Source organism: Paroedura picta, chromosome 1, assembly GCF_049243985.1.
Source record: "Paroedura picta isolate Pp20150507F chromosome 1, Ppicta_v3.0, whole genome shotgun sequence".
Lineage (NCBI taxonomy): Eukaryota > Metazoa > Chordata > Lepidosauria > Squamata > Gekkonidae > Paroedura > Paroedura picta.
The window spans coordinates 128,204,129-128,216,289 of NC_135369.1; the positions used below are offsets into that span (position 1 = coordinate 128,204,129).

Below are 12,161 nucleotides of genomic sequence, written 5' to 3' on the forward strand. Positions count from 1 at the left end.
TTAGTAGCGACACTGAAATATATTTGATACATATGCATGCATTCAAATATGTGTTTGATACATGTGCATGCTATAGAGAGCTCCTGAAGGTCATACATGAGAAGGTCATAAGAAACACTCAAGGCTTCAATGAGGATCATGTGCAATACCCCTTCAACTGCAGCCCTAAGTAACTAAAATGCTTCCCAGGAAACTGAGTTTACATTCTGGGAGGCAATTTACCTCCTTTTCTTTTCCCCGCCTTTCCACTCTCCAATAAGAATATTTATGAGATGATGAAATGTCAAGAGTGCACAGTTTTCTTTTTCAGACTCCGCAATGGAAAGTAGAGAATCAGTGTTCTAACAGATCACTATATTATTTTAATATAATTCATTGTTTTCTCATTATATCAAATATCTCCTGGCATTGGTTCTCTCAAGGAAGACATTTGCTGTGTGTGCTGACCTTTCAGTTTGCTGCTCTTTACACTTCTAAATTCCTTTGAGGAAATGTTCCTGCTGAGTTAAATCCAGCAAAAGGACACACACACAATTCCAACCAAAGCCTAGTGAGCTGCCATTCAAAACTTTAGACTGTTGAACCTGTGATGATGAAAGCAAAGTTCACCAAAAAGAAAATTTATTGTGAAACAAGCAGTTAACGGTAATTGCTGGACTTTACTATTATGTGGCTCAGTCTTTAGAATTTACTTGGTTTCTAGGAACAATCCTAAAATACTTATCAGGATTCCATGAAGAGATGATGTAGGACTTCCCAACCACAGATGAGAACCAAAAGTTAGAAAAGTGATCAGGAAATATATACGTGACATTAAGCCTTGCCGACACTCAGGAAGTCAAAGATCACACATTTGCACACAACCATCTGATTTACCAAAAGCGTAAAAGGCATATATGGTAGGAGTTGACCTGTCCTTTAAATATTTCTCTGACACCCATTGTGGTGCCAAATAAAGAAACTGAATAGCTTTCAAAGAATAAGAAATCATATGACAACATAGCTACTTGAACTTCACTGGAATAATTAAGATTTATATATGTTAAAGGAAATGTAATAATTCTTGATTTATAATAAAAGTTAGACTCTCATTTCACCAGAAGTATCCTCCTTTAGATATTCTCCAAGATGGAATAATATAGATGTCATCAGTTATAGTTGCCAGCCCTAACTGCGTGGACTGGTGGACTGCATGTCTTATTATCCTACTGAGGTCTCTTCCTGCCCATCTACAAATCTCCAAGAATTTCCCAACCCAGAGTTGGCAACTGTGCCACCAGTTCAGTAGTGATCCAAGCACTGACCAGTACCTTTGCCACATTCCAAATACTTGAGGAAATTCTTGAATTCCTCCATCCCACTACATACATTTATTATGCTATGCCTGAGAGTCTACTGAGAAAGGGTTATAACAAATGAAGACAAAATTGGTAAGAAATGCCACTTGCTCTTCAGAAAACACCAAAGCACTTGTTAAATTAACTGCATGATTAAATAGATCACATTGATTTGATAATTCTTGAAATAGGATTTTAACCTCTATAGATAATACTTGTTATAGTAACAATATGTTAAGGTTGGTATGTTAGGAATCATTGACTGATTACGCATGGGGAGGAATGGCTGGAATGATGGTGACATGGCAGTGCAGCTAATCTCTTCTAACTCATGATGTAACTGCCTAATGGCCTTTCCCATCCACAACCTGCTATAGGGCCTTCAATGGCCCATGGCACGGGAATGCTGATTTTCTGCCGAAGGCTGCCATTGGAGGCTAAGCTGGGGCAGGCCCATGAATACAGGCAGGGGCAAGCCTTTGAAGCTTGAATCTTTCTCCCCCACCACCTACAGTGTCCCTGCAGGAACACAAAATGCCCCATTTGGCTTCACGGTGCTGTGGAGCTGATTGGGGCATTTTTACTCCCCCCATGATGGTGGGATAGCAGTGGGACCCCCATGCTACTGCAGCCATGAAGCACAGCAGAACCTTCCCACCCCACAGTTGTGCATGTGTTACTCGAATTGCTGGGGAATTATAAATTTAGAAGGGGAATTTAGCTTGCAAGAGGAGAAGTAACCAGGATCTTCACACTGTTTGTATACGGGAGATGGGAACTCCTTAGACACCTTGAATTAAACGAGACCATGATTCTCTGAATAAGAGTTATTTATTAAACACACAGGCACACATACAATATGACACACAAACTTCTAAAGGGGGAATGCTAGCAAGTGGGGAAGGAAATTATACTGCACCTGATCCTGAATCAAGCATGGTTTCCAGGCGAGCAAGGAAGGGAGACTTAGATGACTAGCACCTAAGCTCAAAGCAATGCGTTGGGTGTGTAGAGAGCACAGCACACAGTGGGGTTGCGTGTTGGAACATATATAGGGTTTGAAAACCCCGGGCCACCCACAGGTCAGCCCACTGGGGGGTGAGGTATGAGATAAGTCACCATTGATTGGTTGCTGAGATTCTGAGTACCTGATAGGTGGGTTTGAAGTGTGAGGTCACTAGAGGGGGATGTATGGAGTGTGACTCATGGTCAGGGGCCTGTGAAGACAATACCCCTGATGAGCTTTGCTGAGGGGATTAGTATTTGTCTTTGTCTAAACTCCAGGTGGAGATGCAATCAGGCTCTCACCTGGGATTTGCATAATGCTCGGTGGATATGGGGGGTAGGGAAGAACAATAAGGATCATTGGTACCAGGGTGTGACAGGAGGCCAAGATAGAAGAAGATTGGATTAGTTCAGACTTCCCTAAAGGCAATATGGTGGGTTATCTGGGAAGGGGTGATTTCGATAACGTGCACATTTAGCTCAGTCAGTTCGGCAAGGAAGAAATATAGTGAAGCCCAAATAAGACAGAGACCTGGCCTGGCTTCCTAGGCTTGTTGAGAGGCCCTACTGACTCCATAGTCTCTGCCAGGCTGGTTTCTGTGTGTGAAGGTGTCTCTGTGTGAGGCACCCTTCCATTATGGGCTACCTCTAGGGTAACACGTATGCACGCACAACTCCAGGGCGGACCATGTGCACTGGGGGATTTTGTCCTCTGTGCATACACAGGAAGTGACAGGGCATGCTGCCCCACTGCTAGGAATCAGCAGCGGCCTGGTGTGGCCGCCAACATAGATAATCGGTCATATTGTTTAACTAGCTTCAAAGCCCATTCCTAAGAATGGGCCTTGAAAGGGCCCCTCCCCTGGCGAGGCAGCTTAAGGTGGCTTTGGGCTGCAGCTCTCAGCCAGATCAAGTGGGTCAGGCGGGGGCTGGGCAGCTCGTTATCAGGGACAGAGCTTCTTAGCATGCAGTCAGCAGGCCGGGAGGCCCTCATCAGCAGGCCCAGCCTAGCAGGCCAAGAGGCCCTCATTAGCAAGTCCTCCACCACGACCCTTTGGCCAGGGCCCTCTGCCCTTACCTGCTGCTGGCTCCAGGCACTGAGGTGTCTGAGAGAAAAGAGGCTAGACTCCAGGGATGGAGAGTGGGAGTTGCAGGGGTAGGGCCAATCAGGGCAAAGCTGGCTGCACCCTTATTGGCCCTATTCTAACTTGGACATTTGGACATGTCCCACCCCCCAGGCTGTTTCATAAATATATAGAGGAGCAACAATGGATAAGGATGTCTCAAATGCCCTTACAAATGTGCATTTATTGTTTAGCTATGCCCCTTCCATGTTTTCCTTTATTTTTATCTTACTAAATTATTCAGAGTATTAGCCTACTTTTCCCCCCTCATTTATTGCCTAAATAAAATGAACCCATTCATCATTCCAGAGGTTCAATGCATCCACGATATAAGGCTTCTTTGACACACACACACACCACAAACTCATCTCACAGGCTCACAACACTAGTCTCATGAGTACATGGTTCTTTGAATCCAAGTTCTTGTACTACAGTGGAAAGCCAGGATGGTATAGTAGTTACAGTATTAGACAAGGATCTTGGAGACCCATGTTTGAATCCCCACTTGTGCTATGGAAGCTCTCTGGGTAATCTTGGACCAGTCATACATTCTCAGCCTAACCTACCTTACAGAGTTGTTGAGAGGATGAAATGGAGGAGAGGAGAACAATATAAGCTACTTTCGGGGGAAAGATAGAGTGTTAATAAAGTAAGTAAACTTGCACTTTATATTCATCCTCAGTCTATATGAATATGTTTGATCATTTTCACAGCTAACTTTAACCAATTTTTTTTTGAAACAATAATCAGCACATGGACATTTTTGTGTGTGGCTGCCTTGTAATTTCCCACCAGATTAGATCCAGATAAATATATTTTAGGAAAGTAGCATATCATGAATTTTGGCATCCTAGTGTGACTTCTTTTTTATAGCTCTTGTTCCTGCTAAGTTTGTAGTAACTTATAGTGTACTTAATAAGACATCAATATTCCCTTAAAGCCTTCCATGAAGTTGCTGAATTAGGATTTCGTACTGTTTTATTTTGTGCACCACAGAGCCCAGTTTCCTTGGGGCTTTGAAGAGCTATAATACAGCTGCAGGTTCATACTGAGCAATAAAATTTCCCCTGTGGAAGAAATGATGAAAGTGATCTATTGATATGTCAGTGACCGCTGACACTTTACTTGTGACACAATCACGCTTAATGCAGCAGAGAGAAAGTTTGACTGGAATATGAAACAAATGTCTAGTTTTTGAGCTTTCAGGAAAAGTCCTGAAAATATAAAATGGTTCAAGCTCAGCTTTGAAACTGTCAGTGTGACCTGACATATTAATATCTTTTCAGGACATTGTAAACACAAGTACTAGTAGAAACCATTTTAGTTAACTGAAATGTTTGTGTGAATAACAACTGAATTTCAAGGGGATTGGCTGTTTTGGCAAAGAATTATCATTGGCTGTATTTGGATGTGTGACACAGTTTACTAATGTAACAGAATTAATTTTTGCTATATATTCCCATGGTCATGTAAGGAATTCTTAGTCTGACGAAGGGTGCTTGCACTCGAAAGCTCACGCCCTGAATAAATCTTTGTTGGTCTTAAAGGTGCTACTGGACTCTGATTCCATTAAAATCTAAATTAAGGTGACCAGATTGTCCCACTTTTGGAGGGACATCTGGGGGCACCTGGCAAATTGTACTTATGTTGAAATTAAAAAATATATCTTACAATATTATTTTTGCGTTCTATGCATTCTATGAAACTTTTTGTTGCTCCATATAGACCAAATTATTAATCAAGAACTTCCCCGCCCCCCCAGTCAATGGTGTCCCACTTTACCAATGTTAAAATCTGGTCACTTTAATCTAAATAGTTCCATTTCAAGACAGCAATGCAAAGATCAAGTCACCACTGTTCTTTTACATATTCTTCCAAACTGTTCAAGTAACAATGAATTGTCCACAATTTAGTCCCAGGGCATCCTAATTCAAGGGCAGCTGCTGCTAAGGAACCTGTTTTGGCAATTTACTTAATGCCACTTATTGTTATTATAATGTTATGTTATTAATGTTATTATAAAAACCATGAAGGCAGACAAGATCAGTAGGTACTGAATGTTACAGCAGCTCAGGAGAGGAAATATTACAGCTAAAAGGTAGTAGACTGGCTTGGCTGTTAACAAAGGCTATCAGTCTGAGCACACTAATTAGAAATAAGCCCTCTTTAAATAAGTGGGACTTGCTTCTAAGTAAACATGATTAGAATTAGACTGCAAAACAATAATGAGGTTTATAGAAGATGGAGAGAGAAACTATTTTAATGATTGTACTTAGTATGTTTAAGATGAGTTGGGTTATTAACTAAAACTGCCATTCTAAGGGACCTTTGCTTAGAAGACCAGTCTTTCCGTTTGATTAGCAACTGGTTTCTGGCAATTTTCAGTATGCAAAAAAAGAAGAAACTGGTGAATCAGGGAATCAAGACAGTTCAGAACTATCGTCTTCCCCCAGCTCATTTAATATATATACAAGGAAGTGGGAAAGGTATGACTGTAGATTAAATGTAACTAAAGGTAAAGGTAAAGGTATCCCCTGTGCAAGCACCGAGTCATGTCTGACCCTTGGGGTGACGCCCTCTAGCGTTTTCATGGCAGACTCAATACGGGGTGGTTTGCCAGTGCCTTCCCCAGTCATTACCGTTTACCCCCCAGCAAGCTGGGTACTCATTTTACCGACCTCGGAAGGATGGAAGGCTGAGTCAACCTTGAGCCGGCTGCTGGGATTGAACTCCCAACCTCATGGGCAAAACTTTCAGACGGCTGCCTTACCACTCTGCGCCACAAGAGGCTCTATAAATGTAACTAAGGAAGTGCCTAAAATATGGCTGAAAATTAGGTGTAAGTCTAGTACACACAACTGGCAGTTCAGATCTAATGTGGCTTTTTATTATTATTCTTAAATTACAACAAGTAATGTTTTGGGTCATTTTTCTCTCTGCCTGCATGTGACATCTTAAAGATGTATGAAAAAGCATGTTGAACCTAATCCTAGAACCGAGCTAAGCCCTAAATCGGTGTCCCTTAATTTCCTGTAGTATTTTCATTCCAACTTTGAGATACAAAGTCAAGATGCCATGAGCTTGTCATGTTATTTCACAGGCCTATACATGAAATCCAGTTTTGGATATATTGGACAATTGGACAAAAAGTGAGTGATTTGTGGGCTTGTGTACAAACCTGTGATGTATTCATAAGGTAGTGCCCATGTAGACAATGCCACAGCCATGAAGACAGTCCAATTTCATCATTGGTCCATCACATAAAACATACATCTTCAAGGCAGTGGGGACTTAATTGCCATAGATTTCTAAATAATTGTATAGTTGGATACCATTTTTAGAAAAAATCTGTCCAATGAATATGTCATATAGATCATTTTGAAAAGGTGTAGAATTACAAACCAAGAACATAAAGCTGCAAGCTCTGATACATCAAGGAAAACCAACATGTGCTGGAAGATGTAATACAAATTGTCATTCCACATAGCATTACTTTTATGCTACCAGCTAAATCTTGAAAAGGAATATGAACAGCCTTTAGTTCTTTTTACCGGTTTAACCCTAGAACATCTCATTGTCCTCATTATCTAAGTACATTTTAAAGTAGTTTATTTTCTAAACTATTGGAAAATTTTCTAAGTTAACATGTAAGGACTTATTTTCCCTCCTATAATTTAGAACTTCTGAGAAATATTGTTCATTCATTCATTCCATCAGCCCTGGCTGTCTGCCATCTCTTCTCTCTTAGAATTCTCCTAGATGTTTCTTGCTTCTATTAAGAGCTTCGTATTCACTAGAAAAGTCTCACTAGGTGATGACATTTCTGCCACCTTTACAACTTTAGTGAACTTTCATTTTCACCCCGGTTGGCACAAGGCAGAGACAAGCTAATCAAAAAAACCTTTTCGGAAATTACTAAGATTTCACCTGCAAAAACCTGAGAGAGGGAAAGACACTCAATCCATACTTAAGAAATAAGAGCTCACTTTTTAAAAAACTCACTACTTAAATGACTGATTTTCACGGCTTCCAGGAGACTGATCAGGACATGACAGGTGCATGCAAAGGGAAATACAAATGTGATTCACCTACCACTGGACAACTGCCTCAGTTCATACATTTTGTGCCACATTAGCAGAAAAAAAGTTACAAGTTATCTAACACTTTACTGGATGAGAATTATAAGGTCTCACACAACAGAATTTTCACCACTTCTCCCTTTCTCTTTTGCTGAGGGGTAGAGGACTCTAGGGAACTGGGGGTGATGTGGCATGGGGGCTTGCAGTGAAGGGGAGATCAGGCAAAATCATTTCCATTGCCCTTCCAAGCAATCTTTTATTTATTTTTATTTTATTGACCAGATTTACATGCCACCTTAGTCCAATTGGGGCCACCAATTTGCACTATTCTCTTTCCTCATTGTAGCTTTTAATGCCACATGCCACCCTAGTACAGAGATGGCCTTAGCCAATCCCCTGAGAACTGCTTGCTTCCCCCATCCCAAGCTATCTCAGGTATTTTGAGCGATTCTGGGGACCAATTCTCAAATTTTACCTGGGATCCCTACCCCTGCTTTAGTCAAAAATGTTAGGGGCATGCAAGAGCTTGGTAAAGAAGGGGGTGGGGTCAAAAAGAGACTGTCCTATATAGGGTCCTTCTGTCTACAATTGTAGGCTCTAACTTTGCATGTTTACTACTGTGAGTAGAAATGTTATTTGGATTTGGCCTTTTGCATGCTAAAATACCCATCCAGCAATAGCTGTATAATACAACAGGGCTAGGGAAGTTAGAGAATCATGCACAAATTGAAAGGTCAAACCCAATTAAAAAAAATTAAGTCAGGCCAGCCAGCTTGGATACCAAGCTATCAATTCCACCTGTTTGTTTTAATTTTAAAAAATCCAATTGCTGCAGTTTTGATGTTCCACATGTTTTCAGTCATTTATAATAAGATGTAAGTTTTCAGGGTTTGAATTGCCAGAAAGGTACCAATTCCAATCCCCTGGCTCTAAGGCCGGATCTTCTACCCATTTGGCCTGCCCATTCATGCTTAACTACTGGCCCCTCTCTGACACTTTGCAGACGGGAGGCCTGAGATGGTACAACTCACAAATGGCATGCATGAAATGTGTGCACTGGCTTTTCAGCTACTACATTTGCAATGCTAAATGAAGAAAAGCCTCAAGGGCTTTATGAGTATGTTATGGCTTCTATGGACATTTCTCTCAATTAGCACAGTGAAGCTGGAATGCAGCCAGCTCAAAAATTGTGGCAATTTTGCTACTTTTGCCCTATGTAATGGTGCTTTCCAAGTGAACTGCATAAAAAGTAGCATTGCCCAAGCCAAAGGTAGTACATGACAGCACCACAACCTGTAAGTTAATAGAACCCTGGTCCTTCCAGTGTTTAATGGAAAAATGCCCTAAACACTGCTTCACCATCACAGAGCTTTCTGGGTCACCTTCACATTTAGTGCTCAAGAGATAAAGTGGGCTTTTTTGTGTGTGTGGGGGGGGGGTGATTAAGGGAGATATTACTGCTCAGAGATGTGGCACAAAATCCATTTGATGCTGGCTGCACTGAATTATAATATCAAAATTATATACCCATTGTGGGTCTGCCTGTTGATGCCTACTCAGATGAGATTAAAGGAGCCAGCTCCAGCCCTTGGATGCTGCAGAAAGACCACTAAACAAGGAAAATACTCTATGGTATTAATTAGTCTGCTATACCCTGACTTCCACAGCCTTAGACCAAAGCAGCAGTCTCACAGTTGCCAGCCTTACCTTCAGGGTTGCCAGAGCCCTTGGAACATTGAAGGAGGGGGGCTTGGAGAGAACAATAGCACCTGACTGGCTGCTCAGCTCAACACTGGTCAAAATTTGCCTGTGAGCTTGAATCACCACAGGATCAGGGCTAACAGCCAGTAGACTGCTCAGGCACTGATGAGTTGCACCTGTCCCTGAATGACTAAGCAGAGTTCTCCTGAAGGAAGCTGCCAGGAAAGAGTGAACTAGTGTTGAAGTGACTTGTGTGAAATCCTTGTGTTTGTTCAGTCCTTGTCTTGTTATAGACCTCATTGTGTTTGATCTCCTGGATCATGACCAGACTTGTGCTCTTTAGATTTGCCCTGTAGGGCTTGACGTTTGGATTTCTGAATACATATACTTTGACCCCTGGGCTGTATTTTGATTACACTTGTTGTCTCTCACCTCAAGGGTCTGCCTGAACCTAGACAATACCCAATGTTTTCAAACCAAAAGCAAAAAACAAGGTGGCACAAAGGATCACTAGAAGAAAGGGAGAACAACCAAGATGGCTTGCAATAAAACAGACATTCTGCTCCCTATGTAATCAATATATTTAAAGGATAGCATCTGAAAATTAATCTTATATATTGGATATATTTTTAAGAAATCATGTGCAACTAGGGTAACTAAATCTTCCCCTTGTCTTTCACGTGTAACCTTTTGGAGAATGTTGCTTCTCTTGTGTCTACATCACAGTAGGCTTGAAGATTGCTTTCCAGTGGTTCCCTCCAGCTGTTCCTGACAAGAAAAGAATCAGCCCTGTCAGTCAAACAAGGATGGTTTTGTTTGTCTGTTGGGCAATCAGGGGGGGAAATGTTATTTTTTTTAATGAAAACAATTTAAACAAATAGGACATTTCTCAACATGTTTGGAAATTATTTAATGGAAAGAATAGTATCATTAGACAATAACTGGTACAAATCAATGAGAGTGTCATTAAACTCATTGCCTGCATGAATATGGATCTCCTGTAGCTATCATTTCAGAAACAAACAAGCCTTCAGAAACAAACATGAGGCAGTTTTTAAAATTCAGATTCCAGCCAATCCATGTACTAAATTAGTAATTAATGAAGTGAGCATGTCTCTGTTAAATTAATGATTAATGTAACAAGTTATTTATTTATTTTATGAATGATTAAGTGTTTCACTCTGTAAATGTTTTAAAAACACCAGTTTGGGAAGACATCAAAGAGTTTAGAAAGTTTTAAAAGTCTGATGTTCTCATCCTGTTCTGCAAATAGGATCTTCAACAGTCCTGGAGAAAACTGTCCTGACCCATTTATAGACACTCAATGTTTAGAAATGGACAACTGAAGCTTTTTGTAGCAGGAAGGTAAAGAAGGTCACCTGTTAAATAACATCCCATTAAACTGCTGTGGGTTTTTTTTTTCTCCAGGCAGTTGGCAACTCAGAAAGAGAAATCCAATATATCATGTTTATATGGATCAGCAAGTTCATTCATCACTGTCCACTCATTGCAGAGGAGGCTTATATGTGTTACATCCAGTCAGAGACCTGCCCATCAGGACCAAAACTCCCAGGAAAACATCACAGAGGGTAGAAATTGCTAGCATTAAAACTGGCAGTGTCCATCCTGCAGTACCATGAGATTGCTACTGGTAAAGAAGAAGCAGCAGAAAGAAGAACAGCCCCATAATTGTGTGTGTGTGGCCTGGGGGTAGGGGATCGTTTCATTAAAGGGCAGCAGATTGTCATTTGCTTGTTTTTACCATCATGGAGCAGACTATTTTTATTTTCTTCACCTATGGGACCAAAATGCCTTGGTTAACCAATGGCAGGAACCCACTAAAAGCACTTATTTATTAACCAGGGGAAACAACCGTTACAATGTTCACATTACTATTGGACCTAGTTTTACATGTTGTTGTTGTTGCTGTTGTTGTTGTACGGCTTCTTGTCACTGGGAACAATGTCAGCAAATAGAAATGAAGCCATCTGAAATGCTTAAGCATTTATTTAATCCTAAACCCTCAAGACTTCGAATACAGCAATGAGTCTAGCATGACATCACCAGAGCCTGGAGATTCACATTAAACTGTAAAACTTGAGTGTCTAGAAACAAAAGGTCACAACTGGGCAATGCTTGAGATAATGGCCTGATGTGGCTAGCTAATGTTAGTTTGATCTTTAAATGTGATTTCCTCCCTTGCCTTGAGATGTTTCAGCAGATTCTTTAATGTCTTTTTAATGCTTTTTTAAAACCCTGTTAGGGGGTGTTTTTTTCTTCTTTAAATCCTTCGCACACTGAATGAGTAGGTAGTTAAGTTCCCTACAAAGAATGGACTGAACTGTTGGTGCCTAGGAATACAAACCATATTTCTATTTAAAACATAATGCTTGTTCTTGCTCTTCTTTGAGTGTGTGTGTGTGTGTGTGTGTGTGTGTGTGTGTGTGTGTGTACACCATATCCATATAATGGAAATCATTTGCAGTAATGAGCACTAACCCTGAGCTACTAGAATACTAATATAATATACTTAGTGGAATAATTATTTCTCTGCTTCATTGTACATTTCTCTTCCAGTTCACTCATGGAAGGTACTGGGAAAACCATCCCACACTTCTTTCTTCAGGTCAATTAAGCTTGTGTTACAACTAATATCTTGCTAAGGCATAAACATTGCCTGATTTTTACATATAGGCTATGCAAGTCAAGCTTATCATCAGGAAGGAACATCCCACTTTTGTCGAGACAGCACAGGTATATGAACCTCATGAAAGTATAATAAAGAACAGTTTTTCAAGCCAGCATTAGCTGACCACAAAGGAACTTGTGCATATTTTAATACAATTATGTTACAATCCTAAAACACTTGCCAGAGAGTGAGACCCTCTGAAAAATAAGGAACTAGTTTCTGTGTT

General features: G+C 40.7%; 1 protein-coding gene across 5 annotated transcripts in view; it reads right to left on the reverse strand.

The window, feature by feature from the left end:
• Nucleotides 1-12,161, reverse strand: part of GRIK2 (glutamate ionotropic receptor kainate type subunit 2) — a 624,521-nt gene that overhangs the window by 591,196 nt on the left and 21,164 nt on the right. The window contains exon 1 of one of the 5 annotated variants that reach the window (XM_077303379.1): nucleotides 9,253-9,370. The exons of the other annotated variants lie outside the window; for them this stretch is intronic. The gene's annotated coding sequence lies outside the window, so the exon portion shown is untranslated. Of the gene's footprint in view, nucleotides 1-9,252; nucleotides 9,371-12,161 lie in introns of those variants that run through there. 5 annotated transcript variants of the gene reach the window in all.